Here is a 19,915-nt window from a genome sequence, read left to right as displayed (position 1 = left end):
ACTAAAACAGGAAATTACTAAGATTAAACATATGCAATCGAAAGTGGTGTTCTTACAGGAAACACACCTAATACCAAGTGAAGTTCTCAGGCTAAGGAGGTGGCTGGGGCAGGTTATAACAGTTGAATGTTCTTCTCAGTCAAGGGGAGTGGCCATCCTTATTCATAAATCTGTCCCCTTCCAAGTGAACAATGGCTCTACTGATCCAGGGGGTAGATTTACAATCCAAGGTGCTTTATTGGGTAAACATCTACATTTGATCAATGTGTATGGGCCAAATAGTGACAACTTTTCAATTGTCTGTTTTTAACCCTTCGTTGAGAGGTACTTGGGAGGTGCCTTTAACTGTACCCTCAATCCTCTCCTAGATCGCTCATCAGGCTGAGACACCTCCCATGTACAGACAAGGAAAGTGATCTCACAGTTCATGATGGATTTGAGTCTGTGTGATGTATGGAAGGTTTCAAACCCTAACAAGAAGGAGTTTTCATGCTCCTCCTCCACACACCACATACATTCTCGCGTAGACAATTTTTTTATTTCGAAAGCACGATTGCCAAATATCATGATGCTATGATGCTTCTATAATAGCACAGTGATTTCCGATCATGCTCCGCTGACCATCAACTATGCTGCAGCAAAAACATTTAGAGGGCCTCCAAGATGGCGTTTTGAACAAAGTGGTTGCATGATCCAAGCTTTTTAAAGCTTTGTTGATTCCTATGGAAAGTTCCAATCATAGATTCTGTTACAGAGGCTATCAATAGATGGACATTGCTTGTCCTTGATTGACCATATTAATGTTATCAAAATGAACCAATTTTCGGCTATCCAATGTTTATTGGTACTAATAGGTACTAATGTTTATTGGAAACCAGCGGTGTTCTGGTTTTCAGATGAGACTTGTATATCTTGGGTGCAAATCGAGCGCGGTACGCCATCCCCTTTGCCCTTGAATCTGTACCTACACTCACTGGCCACTTTATTAGGTACACCCTGCTAGTACCGGGTTGGACCCCCTTTTGCCTTCAGAACTGCCTTAATTCTTTGTGGCATAGATTCAACAAGGTGCTCGAAACATTCCTCAGAGATTTTGGTCCATACTGACATGATGGCATCACGCAGTTGCTGCAGATTTGTCGGCTGCACATCCATGATGCGAATCTCCCGTTCCACCACATCCCAAAGGTGCTCTATTGGATTGAGATCTGGTGACTGTGGAGGCCATTGGAGTACAGTGAACTCATTGTCATGTTCAAGAAACCAGTTTGAGATGATGTGAGCTTTGTGACATGGCGCGTTATCCTGCTGGAAGTAGCCATCAGAAAATGGGTACACTGTGGTCATAAAGGGATGGACATGGTCAGCAACAATACTCAGGTAGGCTGTGGCGTTTAAACGATGTTCAATTGGTACTAAGGGGCCCAAAGTGTGCCAAAAAAATATCCCCCACACCATTACACCACCACCACCAGCCTGAACCGTTGATACAAGGCAGGATGGATCCATGCTTTCATGTTGTTTACGCCAAATTCTGACCCTACCATCTGAATGTCGCAGCAAAAATCGAGACTCATCAGACCAGGCAACATTTTTCCAATCTTCTATTGTCCAATTTTGGTGAGCCCGTGCGAATTGTAGCCTCAGTTTCCTGTTCTTAGCTGACAGGAGTGGCACCCGGTGTGGTCTTCTGCTGCTATAGCCCATCTGCTTCAAGGTTGTGCGTTCAGAGATGGTCTTCTGCATACCTTGGTTGTAACGAGTGGTTATTTGAGTTACTGTTGCCTTTCTATCATCTTGAACCAGTCTGGCCATTCTCCTCTGACCTCTGGCATCAACAAGGCATTTTAGCCCAGAGAACTGCTGCTCACTGGATATTATCTCTTTTTCGGACCATTCTCTGTAAACCCTAGAGATGGTTGTGCGTGAAAATCCCAGTAGATCAGCAGTTTCTGAAATACTCAGACCAGCCCGTCTGGCACCAACCATGCCACGTTCAAAGTCACTTAAATCACCTTTCTTCCCCATTCTGATGCTCGGTTTGAACTTCAGCAGGTCGTCTTGACCATGTCTACATGCCTAAATGCATTGAGTTGCTGCTATGTTATTGGCTGATTAGATATATGCGTTACCGAGCAGTTGAACAGGTGTACCTAATAAAGTCCCTGGTGAGTGTATACTCTGACTCTCCCAAGAAGTTAAAGAAAAAAACACAAAACCCCTTTGTGCTTTAAACCAGATCTCTACTGTGTTTCTAACAGAGGTACTTACTGACTTACTCAAGCTGGAGAACAGGCTTCAGGCAGGATAGCCACTGAAAAAAAGTACTTACTCAGACTGGAGAACATGCTTCACCACTCACTCAATCTGAGTAAGTCCGTTTAATCTTGTTTCTTGTCAGAGTGCTATTAGGAGTTTTTTTTTTTTTCAGTGGCTATCCTGCCTGAAGCCTGTTCTCCAGCCTGAGTAAGTCAGTTAATCTGTCTCTAATCAGAGTGCTATTAAGAGTTGTTTATTTAGCTATCCTGCCTTAAGTAGTTTCTATTGGAAGCCATCTGTTTGAAGTCAATTAGCTGTGTAGTGCTGTCAATCTCCAGTGGGAGGGCCTAAACACTATTTAACTCCTGCTCACCCTGGACCACGACTAATACATTTGGGATTGAGTGAGTGGTGAAACCTGTCTGGTCGTTAACTGATCATCAGGAATCACAGAATCTGCATTTATTTCGTAACGAGCGCAGAGCGACAGCTTCTGTGACAGCCTCCTGAGACGAAGACATCGGAGTCTATCTGTGGAGGAAGGCCTGAGAGGAAGGCCATACTACTAAGTATTTGTATTCTATCTTGATAATTTCTTTATTACCCCGAGTGTATTGTGTATACTCTTCCCACTAACCCTCTCCCTCTACACCGGCAAAAAATCACAATGTGCTTTCTCCCCATTCCTGTTATTTCCTCCATTAGGAGGACACATCGACGCTACACCTCCCCTCGCAACCCTTCCAATCTAATCAACCCACCATCCACAACTGACCACGACCTCACTGTCACAGGAGGACTTTGGAACTGCCAATCGGCGGTCCGGAAAGCAGAGGCTATCTCAGCCTATGCCTGCTTCATGTCTCTCCACTTCCTTGCTCTCACAGAGACATGGATTACACCGGATAACACAGCTACCCGGCAGCCCTCTCTGATGCTTACTCCTTTTCTCATTCCCCTAGACTCTCTGGTCGAGGAGGAGGAACAGGACTCCTCATCTCGCCTAAGTGGTCACAAAATGTCCTTCCCCTGTCACACCTGTCCATATCCTCCTTTGAATTCCATGCTGTTTCTATCACCTCCCCTGTCAAACCTCACATTGTTGTTGTCTATCGTCCTCCAGGTCAGCTTGGCCACTTCTTAGATGAGATGGATGTCCTTCTCAGCTCCTTCCCTGAGGATGGCACACCGCTCACACTACTGGGAGACTTCAACATCCAGTCGGAGAAGTTTCACTCGTCTGGAACGCTTGACCTTCTATCCTCCTTCGGCCTTACCCTCTCCTCCCACTCATAAGGCGGGCAATCAGCTTGACCTTGTCTTTACAAGATCCTCCCATACCTCAAACCTCACTGTTACCCCTCTTCCGGTTTCGGACCATCATTTTGTATCCTTCTCCCTCCCTTTCAAATGCTCACCTTCCCAACCAGTCTCTACCCACACTGTGTCCTCTCGTCGCGGCCTGCGCACCCTCTCACTCACCACTCTTTCTTCCTCTGTCTTATCTGCCCTACCCTCTGTTGAATCCTTCTCTCTTCTATCCACTGACGCAGCTTCCTCCACCCTCCTGTCCTCTCTTTCCTCATCCTTCAACTCTCTCTTTCCACAGATCTCAAGGCCGGCACCATCCACTCCACGCGCTCCCTGGCTGTCTGAAACCCTGCAAGCTTCGTAGAATATGGCTCCGGGCAGCTGAGAGGAAATGGAGAAAATCTGGCTTTCCTGATGATCTAGACCCTTATCTCTCTCTCCTCCTCAACTACACCTCATCTGCATCAGCTGCTAAAGCCTTATACTACCATTCCAAAATTCAATCCTCTGTCTCTGACCCAAGGAAACTTTTCCTCACTCCTCAACCCTCCTCCTCCCCCTCCTCCCTCCTCTCTGTCTGCCGATGACTTTGTCACCTACTTTGAAAAGAAGGTTGATGACATTAGCAGCTCCTTCCCTCTACCTCTCACCAACAATGCTCCCTCTCCTCCCAAACCCACTGCGCAACACCCAGTCTCTGGTTTATCGGATTTCTCCCCCCTCTCCCCTGAGGATGTTCTGAAGCTGGTCACATCCAAGTGGGCAACCACCTGCCCCCTCGATCCTATCCCCTCCCCCTTTCTCAAATCCATCTCCAAAGACCTCCTTACGTTCCTTACCACCTTAATCAATTCCTCTCTATCCACAGGATCTGTCCCAGCTGCCTTCAAGACAGCCAGAGTCAAGCCTCTTCTCAAGAAACCAACTCTTGACCCGTCTGCTGTCCATAACTACAGACCTTTATCCCTTCTCTCCTTGTTATCTAAAACCCTTGAACGTGCTGTCTCTAACCAACTGTCTAACTACCTCCTTCAAAACAACTTCCTTGACCCTCACCAATCCGGCTTTAAAGCTGGGCACTCTACTGAAACTGATCTCCTCGCTGTCTCGGAGGCCCTCCACTCCGCTCGAGCTTCCTCCCTCTCCTCTGTTCTCATTCTTCTGGACCTATCCGCTGCATTCGACACAGTAAACCACCCGATCCTTCTCTCCACCCTCTCAAAATTGGGCATCTCTGGCTCTGCACTCTCCTGGTTTGCATCCTACCTGGCCGGTCGCTCCTACCAGGTGACGTGGAGAGGATCGCTCTCCTCTTGGATGTCAGCCCACCACCTAAAGCTCAACCTTGACAAGACTGAGCTGCTCTTCCTCCCAGGGAAAGCCCGCCCTCTCCATCACAGTAGAAAACTCTACATCACGCTCCTGTAGATTCTTCCTCAACAACATCAGAAGGATACGTCCATTCCTCACCAGAGAAGCAGCACAACTTTTGGTCCAAGCACTTGTAATCTCTCACCTTGACTACTGCAATGTACTCTTGGCCGGACTCCCCGCCTCCTCCATCAGGCCTCTGCAGCTCATGCAGAACGCTGCTGCTCGTCTGGTGTTCAATCTCCCCAAATTCTCCCATGTCACGCCCCTCCTCCGCACCCTCCACTGGCTCCCGGTAGCAGCTCGCATCAAATTCAAGACCCTGGTGCTTGCCTACCGGGCGGCAAAGGGAACAGCCCCTCCGTACTTGCAAGCAATGGTTAGCTCCCAAACCCCTGCAAGATTACTCCGCTCGTCCACCTCGGCTGCCCGCCTGGCACCGCCGCCTCTACGTGGATGCAGTGGCCGCGCTACTCGGTCACGGCTTTTCACTGTCCTGGCACCCCGCTGGTGGAATGAGCTTCCCACTACGGTCAGGACTACAGAGTCACTTCCGATCTTCCGCCGTAGATTGAAAACCCATGTCTTCAAGCTACATTTTAACAGTCCCTCCTAAAGACCGCTTCACCCTCACTACTCCCCCTATACTAACCCTAACCCCGAGACCTCTTCTCCCCTGCTACCCCCCTGTACAAGTTTTCTCCTGCTAATAAAATATATTTTAATAAAAAATTAGCCTACTGGCATTACGACTGCCAATGGCCCCTGGTGTGAGCATTGATTACTTTGTCTTATGATGACTGTTGGATAGATGATTCACTTACTTAAACAAATGTATTGTTGTCAGTCGCTTTGGATAAAGGCGTCTGCTAAATGCCATAAATGTAAAATGTAAATGTAGGTACTTTGGTACATCTTCACAGCTCCCTTCTCCTTTTCTCCTATCTGGGGTAATTTATACCGGGAACTCACAACCTTGGATTCAAAATGTGGGCAGACAAGGTGTGGGGGGACATGCAGCGTTCGGCCTGTAGAGGGAGCTACAGGACCGTGGCCGGGGATGTGTCGGCGAGACTTTGTTGCACACCTGCTGCAAATGAAGTCTCGTCGGCGAATGTTTAAGATGTGTGTGCTTCTGCCATTTCAGTAGGCGAGGAGAGCTGAGAGCTGACAGTGGAGAGAGAGACACGTTCTGGCGAGGCTGGAAAGCCCAGACAAGTGCGACAGTGAAACTAAATGAATAAACGGGAAAGTTGTTCCCTTACCTCAACGCTGCGTCTGCCTCTGTGTATAAACGGACTTTGTTACATTGGCACCCAAGTGCCGAGTGAAGGCGGAGAATGGAGACGCTAGCAGGGGACCGGAGCGGCACCAGGTCCCCCCAAGGTCCAGCTACAGAAGATGGGGGACCTGGACGACCCAGAGGCGTTCCTCGCGGTGTTCGAGGGGACGGCAAGGATCTCGGGGTGGCCGGTCCGAGAGTGGGCCTACCATCTACTGCCCCTCCTGTCAGGGGAGGCGCAGCTCGCGGCCCACAGTTTGCCGGCGGCCGCCCAACGGGATTACACGTCCCTGGCCCGGGCGATTCGGGACCGCCTGGGCCTTACACCGGAGGAACACCGGCGCCGGTTTCGGGCCCTGGCAATGGAGGAGGGGTGCCGGCCCTTCGCCTACGCCCAGCGGCTGGGGGACAGCGCATGGCGGTGGCTGGACCCCGAGAACAACTCGGCGGTGGAGGTCGGGTACCGGGTAGTAATGGAGCAGTTCCTCGCGGGGCTCCCGGCCCGTACCGCCACCTGGGTCCAGTACCACCGCCCCCAGGACCTCAAGACCGCCGTGGGGCTGGCGGAGGACCATCTCTCCCTCCCACCGCGGGGGCCACAACGACCAACCCCGGCACCGCGGCAGGGGGGGGGGGGCCGACGCCCAGGAGGAGCCGAGGGAGCAGAAGGAGAGAGGCCGGCGCCCGCCCCAAGGTCGAGATGGCAGGGGTGCACCCATCCAGAGCCGACCCCGGCCCCACAGGTAGCACCTCGAGCGACAGGGGGGGTGTGTTGGCGGTGCGGACGGCCGGGCCACGTGCAGGCCGAGTGCCAGGCGATGGACGTGGGACAGGTCGTCCGCATCGGCGAAATACCGGGCCCTCCCCCCGGACCAGGAGCGGTGTATCGTGTTCCGGTAAGGATACAGCATGATACGCACCAGGCATTCTTGGATTCGGGCTGCATGCAGTCCATGATCCAGGAGCGCCTGGTTCGGCCGGGGGCATTGTTGAAGGCATCGAGGGTGCGGGTGAGGTGTGTGCATGGGGACATTCACGAATATCCGGTGGTCGCTATCGAAATTGTCTGTGCCGAGGTGGCGCCTCGCGGCACTGCCGGGGAGCCGGAGCCGGCGGGGGCGCCTCACCCCGAGACTTCCCCGCCGAACTATCCGCTGCTAGGCGACTTCCCCCTCGAGCAGTCTCGTGACGAGACCCTAAGATCAGCCTTTGACCAAGTGATAGCAATTGATGGTACTTTGATACGGCCAGACACAGTGCGCGCCCACCCCTATTTTGCGATTATCAGCGACAGGTTATATAGAGTAAGTCGTGACTCACATAGTCAGGAGGAAGTAACCCAGTTGTTGGTTCCCCGCAGCCGCCGGGAAATGGTCTTCCAGGCGGCTCATTTCAACCCCATGGCGGGCCATTTAGGGTATGACAAAACACTGAACCGTATAATGGCTCGATTTTATTGGCCGGGGATTCGGGCAGAGGTGCGTAGGTGGTGCGCTTCCTGTCGGGAATGTCAGTTGGTAAATTCCCCGGCCATTCCACGGGCCCCCTTGCGGCCCTTACCATTGGTCGAGAACCCGTTCGACCGCATTGCGATGGATATTATCGGGCCATTTGACCGGAGTACACAGGGTTATCGATTTGTGTTGGTCTTGATAGATTACGCCACCCGATACCCCGAGGCAATACCTCTGTGCAATATCTCTGCCAGGAGTGTAGCGCAAGCATTGTTTCAAGTCATCTCCCGCGTGGGAATCCCGAAAGAGATTCTCACCGATCAGGGCACTCATTTTATGTCACGCACCCTCAAGGAACTGTATGGCTTGTTGAACATCAAGGCGATTCGAACCAGTGTTTACCACCCGGCCACTGACGGCCTTTGTGAGCGGTTCAATCGGACCTTGAAGTCAATGATCCGGAAGTTTGTCCACGAGGATAGTCGGAATTGGCATAAATGGCTAGATCCCCTGTTGTTTGCGGTGCGGGAAGTTCCCCAAGCTTCCACCGGGTTTTCCCCGTTTGAATTACTCTACGGGCGTAAGCCCCGGGGTGTCCTAGACCTGCTTAAAGAAAATTTGGAGGAAGGGTCTAGCGACAGTAAAAGTGAGATCCAGTACGTCCTCGACTTGCGCACAAAGCTCCACGCCCTAGGGGCTATCTCACGTGAGCATTTTCTGCAAGCCCAGGAGCGTCAGAAACGCCTGTATGACAGGGGGACTACCCTACGAGAGTTTACACCGGGAGACAAGGTGCTCGTACTGTTACCCACCTCCAGCATGAAATTACTCGCGAAGTGGCAAGGGCCGTTTGTGGTCACACGTCGCATGGGGGACGTGGATTATGAGGTTGTACGCTCGGACCGGGGGGATAGCTTGCAGGTGTATCACGTCAATCTCCTAAAAAAATGGAACAACGTGGTCACTGTTGCTCTGGCTACGGTAATTCCAGAGAGAGAGGAGTTCGGTCCGGAAGTCCCAAAATCGAAAGTTAGCACTCCGGTCGATATTGATAACCATCTCTCTGCTAGCCAGGCCGCGGACGTTGCAGATTTGCAGCTTAAGTTCGCCGACGTGTTCTCTCCCCTGCCCGGTCGGACTACGCTCATCGACCACCATATAGAAACGCAGCCGGGTTTAACGGTGCGCACGCGTCCCTATAGGTTGCCGGTGCACAAACGAGACGTTGTGTGCAGGGAGTTGGAAGCCATGCTGGAGCTGGGTGTGGTCGAGGAGTCCCGCAGTGATTGGTGTAGCCCCATCGTGCTTGTCAACAAGCCAGATGGGGCTATACGGTTCTGTGTGGATTATAGACGGGTTAATGCGGTCTCCAAGTTCGATGCATATCCGATGCCCCGGGTCGACGAGCTCTTGGACCGGCTTGGTACGGCCAGGTACTTCACGACATTGGATTGCACGAAGGGATACTGGCAGATTCCACTCTCGCCGGTGTCCCGGGAGAAAACGGCATTCTCCACTCCGCTCGGGTTATTCCAGTTCACCGTGCTCCCTTTCGGGTTGTTCGGAGCCCCAGCCACTTTTCAGCGCCTCATGGACCGTATTCTGCGGCCGCACGCCGCCTACGCTGCGGCCTACCTAGATGACATTGTCATTCACAGTGACACCTGGCCGCAGCATGTGCGGAGTGTGGCTGCTGTTCTGCGGTCCCTGAGGCAGGCGGGGCTGACGGCCAACCCGAAAAAGTGCGTGATCGGACGGAGGGAGTTCTGGTATCTGGGGTACCACTTGGGACGGGGGGAGGTGCGACCGCAGATTGAAAAGACTGCGGCCATCGCCGCCTCTCCCCGGCCCAAGACAAAGAAGGAGGTGAGGGCCTTCCTGGGGCTGGCGGGATATTACCGCCAGTTCGTACCTGGGTTTTCAGAGCTGGCCAGTCCCTTGACGGACCTCACCCGGAAGGGTGCCCCGGATCCGGTCCAATGGTCGGGCCAGTGCCAGGGGTCGTTCGAGGCCCTTAAGGGGGCTCTTTGTGGAGAAACGGTCCTGTATGCGCCTGATTTTAACCTCCCTTTCTCCCTGCAGACGGACGCGTCGGATAGAGGGCTGGTAGCAGTGCTGACCCAGCGCGTGGAGGGGGCCGACCGACCGGTGCTGTACCTGAGCCGCAAGCTGTCGGAGAGGGAGGGCCGGTACAGCACTGTGGAGAAGGAGTGCCTGGCCATCAAGTGGGCGGTCGGCACCCTCCGCTACTACCTGCTGGGTCGCGCCTTCACCCTCTACTCCGACCATGCCCCCCTCCAGTGGCTCCACCGCATGAAGGATGTAAACGCGAGGATCACCCGGTGGTACCTGTTATGGAAAATACATTCATAGAACCATTTTCAGGTTATACACTTTCATATGACTGATACAACTTGTGTAACTACTGTGATGACATTTTCTCTTGCCACTCCTCTAAAGTTCTATAGCCATTGTTCTGAGAAGCACTGTATGATTTACCATATGAACAGCGGTGATCTCTGAGGGAGTGGTAGGAGAGAGCAATAGTGGGGGGACAGGCGCATCCTGTCGATAGGTGTGAAATGTTGAACGGCGATTAATCAATAAGAAAGTCTCCCCATTGTTCATTCTCTCCCGCCCTTTCTCACGTAAGCACAGGCCCATCAGCCGATAGCCTTGGCGGCGCCTGTATTATGTTTAAACTGTATAAAAGACGAACCTGATCATTGTCTCTTTAGACTTGTGCTGAACGGACCCCCGGTTCTACGCTGGGCTGCTGTTACGCTCTTGTCTCTTGTTTGCAAGCAATAAATACCGGACTCAGATATTGTGGCTACTCAGGACTTGTTTCTTGATTCTTACCTCCGAAGAGCTAAAGTACAGAGTGGTAAATCCTAGACTTCCACCACAATTTGGGGGCTCGGTCCGGGATCGCCTGCCCTGATTTCGTCGTCTCTCTGCCAAGAAGGTCAACTCGTATACGGTCAGGATATATTCCTGGAGCCCAAATCCTCCCTTTGAAAGTTCAGAACGCAAAGGTTGAGAGAAAAGGCGCCTGAAAGGAGAGAGATGGCGTTTTCAGGCACGGCGAGTCCGAAAAGACGTTGAGCTCGGAAGAGGTAAGACCACAATATTTGTAAAAAAAAAAAAAAGGGGGAAAAAGGTGCTAGCTATTGGGTTGGATGCCCACACGGTTAGATTCCGTGTAAATTCTATCGGGTTGGATGCCCACACGGTTAGATTCCGTGTAAATTCTATCGGGTTGGATGCCCACACGGTTAGATTCCGTGTAAATTCTATTAGGTTGGATGCGGTTAGATTCCGTTGTAAATTCTATCGGGTTGGATGCCCACACGGTTAGATTCCGTTGTAAATTCTATTAGGTTGGATGCGGTTAGATTCCGTTGCAAATTCTATCGGGTTGGATGCCCACGCGGTTAAAAGTCCGTGTAAATTCTGGTTAGGTCTGCAGTTTGTTGTTTGTGTGTGTTTCTGTTTTTGTTTTTAATCTAGATAAACTTGTTGCTAAGAGCCGACGGGCTGATTGACACTTCGAGAAGTGGTGTCGAGGACACTCAACGTGTGGAAGGCACACATATATGAATATATACATATATTTTCTATTATAATTTTTTGGTATACCTAATAGTTAGAATTTGTATGAAACGCGTAAAGACCGGTGTGGAGACACGTGAATAAAAGGTAAGGAACTCACCTATTGTCGTTGACGACACTTAACCTTTTTGAAATACCTGAAAAAGTTGCTACACTAATTGATAATGGGGAAAGCGGCCAGTAAAGCCAACCCGCTGCCTTCGAGCACGGAGGGATGCGCTAAGATAATGATTGAAAAATATGGTCGATGGACATGCGAACAATTGCCTATGTGGGAGATTTTGGGTTTTCCATTGAACGGTAGCTTTAGCCAACAACAGATTAACATGCTAGAAGACAGGCTTGAAGTATTAAATTATTATGCTACAGATAAAATTAAGAAGTTACAACAAGGGTCACGCCGAGTAGATTGGAAGGCGTTTTGGGCTTGGAAAATGGAGGGGGCAGTCAGACAGTCACAACAAGAACAGGCTGAACAGTTTAAGAAGGTAAAACAAGTCGAATTAGAAAAGGTAAAGCCAGGAAAGGAACCACAAGTTGAGTCAGATAGGCCAGGGCTTTCTAACCAGTGTCCTATAGTATTCTTGTCCGAACAGGTTGATGCGGATCTCGACTGCTCCTCTGTCCGTCCTCCACCCTACAGACCCTTGACAGCACCACGGGCAGATCTGGCTCGCCCGAACCCAGCGTCGACTTACGGACGCAATCGAGGGCGAGGAAGGTTCGGAGGCAAGCGCAGCAAGAACGATAATTTTACGTACCCTAGACAGATGGGGTGCTTCCGCTGCCAAGCAGAGGACCACTGGCAAAGAGAATGTCCCGAGCAAGCGAGAAACGGAGAAGAACGGAGCCTTAAAACAAGGAATTACGGTCAACAATCCGAGGGGAACGGAGCGGGAAGGATAGTGACGGTCAGAGGAGGCGGGAGAGGTCCCATCAACGGCGGTACCCGGTGAGATAAAACCAATACGCAAGCACACACGTACACCACAAGTAGACATACAGGCTATTAGGAAAGAAAGTGCATATGAGGTACTACCTAGAATAACATTGAAGGTGGCTGGCAGATCGGTTACATTTGTTAATAGATTCTGGAGCAGGGTACTCTGTCTTAAGAACAGAGGATTGGCAACCCCCACCGAAACTCAGTGGAAGGGTAATCACCATAGTCGGAGCAGAGGGAAGAGGGGTAAAAGAGAGATTCACAGTGTATGATGAAGATAGTTATCAATATAGTAAACATTCATTCATATTATCTGACTGCTGCCCAATTAACTTACTAGGTAGAGACTTGATGTGCGGGATAGGACTAAATCTGTGGTGTTCAGAAGATGGGATTAGAATAGAAAGACGTGTAATGCAAACTATATCGTTGGGTAATGCACCACTAAATTATTTTTACGAATGGAACTTGCCCGTCTCTCGGCTGAGATCAATTGCACAGAAATTGTTGGCGGAAGCCGAGCTAAGAATTAGAATTATTAAGTATGTTCACGGATAAAGATAATTTTCATTGTATAGCTAAGGTCTCGGAAATTCAGTATGAGTGTTGGAAACGTTTGGTTCAGAGAGAAGCCATAGATGATATTTACACTAGCTTTTTAGGCATTATTGGAAAGAGGCATTATTGTTCCATGTCCTGACAGCCGTTTGTCGTACTCTCATGTTCCCCGTAAAAGAGGCCAAACAGGAAGGCCAACCACAAACCTGGCGCTTTGTTCGGGATCTTAAAAAGGCTAATGAAGCAGTCCAAGCGCGCGCCCCTATTGTTACGGATCCATATACTAATTACACATATACGAAGTAATGCTACATATTTCTCAGTGGTCGACCTAGCTAATGCGTTCTCCAGTATTCCTGTACATAAGGATTCCAGTTCTGGTTCGCATTTCGCTTTAAGGATAAGTGATATGATATGATATATATATATATAGATAGGTATAGATAGATAGATAGATAGATAGGTAGGCTGATTGATTGATTGATTGATTGATTGATTTATAGATAGATACATGGTCTAGAGCCCCTAGTAAGAATTTGGTGTTGAAAGGGGGTAGGCACCCTTAACATATTTGGCAGAACAGAGCCACAAGGCAAGCCTGCAGAGAATACTATTTGTAAAGGTGTTGCTGTTGTTGTTGTTGTTGTTATTGTTATTTGTTTTTGGGCCATAAGCTCACCAGGGAGGGCAAAAGCCAGAGTACAAACAGAATAGACACATTTACTAAAATACCTAAGATAATTACTCAGAAACACCTGTTATATATTTTTTAGTTTTTGTTTTGGGTTGGCCTAAAATGATAACCCATGTTTACCAAATGTTTATTTTATTTTGTTGTCACATGGAGAAGATCATGTGTCAAAAGGGGGGATGACGGATATTGTAAATAAGCATTATTCACAGAATTTGGCATAGTGTAGAAAGAGGGCAAATGGTTCCCCAATCAAGCCATCCTCCCCCTGATGGCCCATTTGATCATGTTATGATGAACTTTGTTGTTTTGTTGAGTTAAACCCCTGCGAGGGAAAGAAATATTGTTTAGTTTTTGTGGGCATGTTTTCTGTGAAGAAGTCGGACTGAACTGGGTTAAAGCTTTTCCATTGATCCTCACAGCTAGGCAAGGGAGGCCTAGAGCAAAGAACGGCCTGTCTCCTCATGGGATCCTGACTGGTAGACCAATGCTACGTGAATTACTCTATGCTAACATGCTGTGCTAACTTGACCAGAGTTTTAAGAGGCATCCACAGAACCATGAGGGAGGCACTCCTCACACCACTAGGGGGACCTCTCCACGACATCCAGCAAGGGGAGTGGGTGCTGATCAAGAACTGCAGGAGAAAACACTGGAGCAGTCCATGGTGGTTGGGTCCTTTTCCAGGTACATCTCGTCATGCAGTCTGCAGAGAGAGGCACGTGGGTACATGCCACACACGGCAAGAAGGCACCACCACTGGAGAGACCAGTGGGGACGTCAGCAGGCAGACCAGGAGCAACCCAGTGAGACCAGCCATCAGCGGGCAGACCAGGAGCGACCCAGCGAGACTAGACGTCAGCGGGCAGACCAGGAGCGACCCAGCGAGACTAGACGTCAGCGGGCAGACCAGGAGCGACCCAGCGAGACTAGACATCAGCGGCCAGGACCAGGCATGACCAGAACACGACAGGACCAGGCATGACCAGCCAGGAGGAGAGAAGCAGCAAGGCCCAAGACAAGGACAACACTGAGCCACCGCAGGGCTCCAACAAGAATCACGTGCTAGTAACCTCTGATTCCAACATAATTGAAACACCATGAAGCCGCCGAGACGATTGCGGCCTACGGAGTGGCTGTATATGAGCTACATAATGTGACATACTGTTCTCTAATAAGACAAGAGGCAAATTTTATCTGGGAAAGAGTGATTGTTCATGATAACGCAGGAAACCAAACCCAATTCGACCTCACCGTAGCTAAACCACTGCCAGCAAGTGTACTTAGTCTGCGGTCCAAAAGCTTACAGTTGTGTACCTAAAAATGCAGGTGGAACTTGCTATTTGGCCTATGTGACGCCCTTAATCAGGTGTGCACTTATCGCTTTCTTGATGAAAAATAGTTATATAGTGATGTCGGTGGTTGGCAAGGCATGTATAAGGAGGGCGGCCACCCATATAATGACAACTAACATGGTGCTCGAACGAATGGAGACAGGGGATGACTTTTCTAACCTGGATCCCTTTCCCGGGTTTAACTTATTTGATGAGGAGGATATGAGAACCTCCGTCCAGTGAAATATGATATTTAGGCTGAAGTGTTGTTAACATTCAAGGAATTAAATGTTAAAAGGAGGGATTGTTATGGAAAATACATTCATAGAACCATTTTCAGGTTATACACTTTCATATGACTGATACAACTTGTGTAACTACTGTGATGACATTTTCTCTTGCCACTCCTCTAAAGTTCTATAGCCATTGTTCTGAGAAGCACTGTATGATTTACCATATGAACAGCGGTGATCTCTGAGGGAGTGGTAGGAGAGAGCAATAGTGGGGGGACAGGCGCATCCTGTCGATAGGTGTGAAATGTTGAACGGCGATTAATCAATAAGAAAGTCTCCCCATTGTTCATTCTCTCCCGCCCTTTCTCACGTAAGCACAGGCCCATCAGCCGATAGCCTTGGCGGCGCCTGTATTATGTTTAAACTGTATAAAAGACGAACCTGATCATTGTCTCTTTAGACTTGTGCTGAACGGACCCCCGGTTCTACGCTGGGCTGCTGTTACGCTCTTGTCTCTTGTTTGCAAGCAATAAATACCGGACTCAGATATTGTGGCTACTCAGGACTTGTTTCTTGATTCTTACCTCCGAAGAGCTAAAGTACAGAGTGGTAAATCCTAGACTTCCACCACATACCTCGCGTTGCAGCCCTTCAACTTTTCCGTCGTGCACAGACCGGGGGCGCAGATGGTCGTGGCAGACTTCCTCTCCCGTGCAGGGGGGGGGGAGTAGGTCGTCGGCCGTCGGGTCCCCGGCCTGTGTCGGGCGGTGGGGGTATGTGGGGGGACATGCAGCGTTCGGCCTGTAGAGGGAGCTACAGGACCGTGGCCGGGGTTGTGTCGGCGAGACTTTGTTGCACACCTGCTGCAAATGAAGTCTCGTCGGCGAATGTTTAAGATGTGTGTGCTTCTGCCATTTCAGTAGCGGAGCTGGAAACGGCGAGACGGGCACGCTGTCGGAGAGAGAGAGCGTAACTTGTGAAGTGGCTGGAAAGCCAACCAAGACTTGTGACGAATCACTGTATGAATAAACGGGAAAGTTGTTCCCTCACCGTAAACGCTGCGTCTGCCTCTGTGTATCACGGACATTGTTACAATGACATACTCTTGACTTTCAAGGACTTGGAAAAAAAAAAAAAGACATCCCGCCAAAACATTTCTTTAAGTATTTACAGCTCAGGAGTTATATGTCAAGGACACAAAGTAATTCACTCTAACAGCCATCTCTTTCTGATGATGCTACATTACTCTGATGTCCGTGGTCAGGTGTCTTTGATCTATAACATATTTGTTAAGATGTCCGATGAGTCCTCGGAGAGTAGAAGACTTGCTTCTTGTGATAATTTGAATGTACTGGTAACAGATGATGAATGGGAGGAAGTTTGCCATAAAGGACTATTAATACAAGATTTAAACTATTACAGTACAAGTGGATTGTGCGTACATATATTACCCCATCTTTACGTCATCATTTTATTCCAGACCAATGTGTAAAATGTAATGTTGAGAAAGGCATACTGTTTCACTGCTTATGGGACTGCCCAAGAATCACAGAATTCTGGAAAGATGTACTTGATATGCTATCACAAATAATCTCTGAAAAATTACCAGTATGCCCGAGGTTGTGTAATCTCGGCCTGTCCCCTGAGGGTCTGAACATTAATGGCACCAAGAAGAAAATGATTACATTTTGTCTTCTCCAAGTTAAACATACACTCACTTAACACTTTATAAGGAACACCTGTACACCTTCTCATGGTGGAGGTGGTGTAATGGTGTGGGGAATGTTTTCTTGCCACACTTTGGGCCCGTTAATACCAATCAATCTGTTACACAGGAACGTCTGAGGAAGAAAATGACGGCACACAGAGAGGGTAGGGTTTAGCCCGAAGGCGTATTTATTATTAATAATAATAATAATAATAATAATAATAATATAGGGAGAGGGGTAGTGGAGAGAAGGATAATCCGAGGGGTCGTCGGGGTCCGGTCCGGGGTCGATAGCGGGAGGTCCAGTAGCGAAGAGGGGGTAGGGGCTAGGTCCGTGCAAGGGTAGACGGGGGGGAATCTGAGGGTTCTGGGGGGGCACAGGAGAACAAGGTGAGTCACAAGGGAAAAGACAAGACACAAGGAACAGCTAGGAACTCTAGAGGGCTAGAAGCGGCTGTGGGTCTCGTGGAAGGTTTACCGCAAGTACGATCTGGCACTGGGGCGACGACTGGACAGGGTTCTTATTGGTGTGCTGATTGGGGATAGGGAACAGGTGCGCTGTCGACTGGGGGCTGGGCGCTCCAGAGATGATCGCCGTGGCCTCGAGGTGATGCCAGAGGGTTGGTTAGGGGGAGGGACCGTAACACAATCATCGCTTGAATGCCACAGCCTATTTGAGTATTGTTGCTGACCATGTGCATCCCTTCATGGCCACAATTTACCCATCTTCTAATGGCTACTTCCAGCATGATAATGCACCATGTCACAAAGCAAAAGTCGTCTCAAACTGGTTTCATGAACATGACAATGAGTTCAGTTCTCAAAGGAATGTTTCCAACATTTTGTGGAATCAATGCCACGAAGAAGGCTGTTTTGAGAGCAAAGAGAAGCCCTACCCAGTATTAGTATAGTGTTCCTAATAAATGTTCGGTGAGTGTACAATAGCAGTCTTTTGGAAGAATCCAGACAAGCCGGTTATCAATCAGTGGTTCAAGGACCTCTCACATTGTCTTGCTTTAGAGAAATTAACCTTTTGAAAACCTGATGTTTTTCAATACATATGGGGACATTTCCTACATTTTATGGAAAATAATCCATTGGGACCAGTATTAACTAGCTAATAGTGTACTACTGGAAGTTTATAATATGAAGCGTATTCGCCTAATTATTCAGCTATCTAACTTTACTGTAACATTTCTGTCTTTCTTTTAATGCACTTTTACACTTGTTTATTTAATTTAATTTTAATTCTTATTTTGGCATTTCTGTTGTGTTTTACTGTGTATTTTATTATTTTCTTTGTCAGGGGTGGGGTGAGTGAATGGGGACATAGGGGGGAGTGGGTGGGAGATGGGAAGTGCAAGTTGTTGTATTGCGTTGTTTTTCGTTCATTGAAAATGCCAATAAATATATATATACAGTTGTGGTCGGAAGTTTACATACACTTGTAAAGAACATGTATGTCATGGCAGTCTTGAGTTTCCAATCATTTCTACAACTCTTATTTTTCTGTGATGGATTGATTGGAGCACATACTTCTTTGTTACAAAAAACATTCATGAAGTTTGGTTCTTTTATGAATTTATTATGGGTCTTCTGAAAATGTGCTTAAATTACTACGTAATTTTTTTTTTAAATACCTCAAAACAAACAACAACTGTAGATGGCTGCAGTACAGGCCTGGCAGAGCATCACCAGAGAATATACCCAGCATCTGGTGGGGTCAATGGGTCACAGACTTCAGGCAGTTATTGCATGCAAAGGATTGTCAATATTTGGACACGTTTGACATAGAGGGGTCCTGACATATATATATATATTTTTTTATATGTTTTTAGGGCATTTCCGCTTTATTGGGATAGAGACAGTAGAGATTGACAAGAAGGATGGGAGAGAGAGGAGGGATGACATGCAAGATAGGTCGAGGGTCGGAATCGAACCAGGAACCTTGCGATTACGTGGTAAGCACATTAGTGTGCTAACCCTAAGCGCCCCAGAGGGGAGTATGTTTAAAAAAATGTGTACTTTCTAAATGGTGAACCCAATGTGAAAAAAAACTAAAAAAACATTGAATTAAAGCTGAGAATCTCTACTTTGACCCCATAGAAATTGTTTGATTTTAAAATCCAAACTGTTGGTGTATAGAGCTAAAAGAAGACAAAATGATTCCTCTTTTCAATACTTATGGAGGGCACTGTATATCTATCTATAGATACAGTGGGGGAAATAATTCTTTGATCCCCTGCTGATTTTGTTAGTTTGCCCGATTACAAAGAAATTAGCGGTCTATTAAGGCCACTCAGGTCTGGAAGTAGATTCTGCTTCCTGTTAGCTATGCTCTGGTCTTTGTGATTGGCTTGGCTCTCAATGCCAGGGCAATGTATGTCATAGTGTTCCACACAAAACGCTGGAAACCCTCCATAGTCATACATGTTCAATCTGACGGTCTGCAACACTCTCTATATCCTCACCCTGACATTCCTCATCTACGCAGACGAGAATGACTGGCCTTTCAGGGAGCCCCTCTGCAAACTCATCTGCTTCCTCTTTTACGCCAACCTCAATGGTTCCACCCTGTTGTGCTGTATTAGCCTGCATTGTTTCCTGGGTGTGTGTTATCCAGTCCACTCACTGAGCTGGATTAGTGCCTGTTGCGCCCGCCTGGTTTCAGTAGCAATGCGGGTGTGTGTTGCTCTATCAGGCTACTTCTCACGCACAAAGGATGAGGGGACGGAGAGGGTGTGCGACGACACAACCAGCCCAGAATTATTTGACAACTTCCTGGTATATAGCTCAGCTGTGTCGGTGCTGATGTTTGTGCTCCTCTTCATGGCGGTGATGGTGTGTTATGGCCTAATGGTAAGAAAGCTTTTGGAGCCGGGCTGGGGGGCAGGTGTGGGTGAGGGAGGCACTGGGGCCTGGCGGCTCTGCACTCCAAAAACAGAACTTTTTTTTTTCAACCTTCAACAGTGAAGATGATTATTTTTGTGCTAGCGGCCTTCATGCTGTGCTTCCTGCCCTTACACCTGACCCTTCAGATACCTGAGGCAGGTCAACCACTCGCACGTGAGGTACTTCGTTTGGGTGCCACAGTACTATACTAACTTAGTATTACTGTAACTACTGTATTGATTACAGTAGTTAGCTGTATTGGCG

The 19,915-nt window shown here is 48.7% G+C and overlaps 1 pseudogene across 1 annotated transcript in view; it reads left to right on the top strand.

The window, feature by feature from the left end:
- Nucleotides 1–19,915, top strand: part of LOC310824052 (P2Y purinoceptor 4-like) — a 35,914-nt pseudogene that overhangs the window by 15,873 nt on the left and 126 nt on the right. The window contains exon 2 of the transcript in view: nucleotides 19,075–19,825. The product of the transcript in view is annotated as a P2Y purinoceptor 4-like (transcript). The remainder of the gene's footprint in view (nucleotides 1–19,074; nucleotides 19,826–19,915) is intronic.

Source organism: Argentina silus (genome assembly GCF_951799395.1).
Source record: "Argentina silus genome assembly, chromosome: Y".
Classification (NCBI taxonomy): domain Eukaryota; kingdom Metazoa; phylum Chordata; class Actinopteri; order Argentiniformes; family Argentinidae; genus Argentina; species Argentina silus.
Note: the sequence above shows the minus strand (reverse complement) of the source record. Positions and strands in the feature narration are given on the sequence as shown.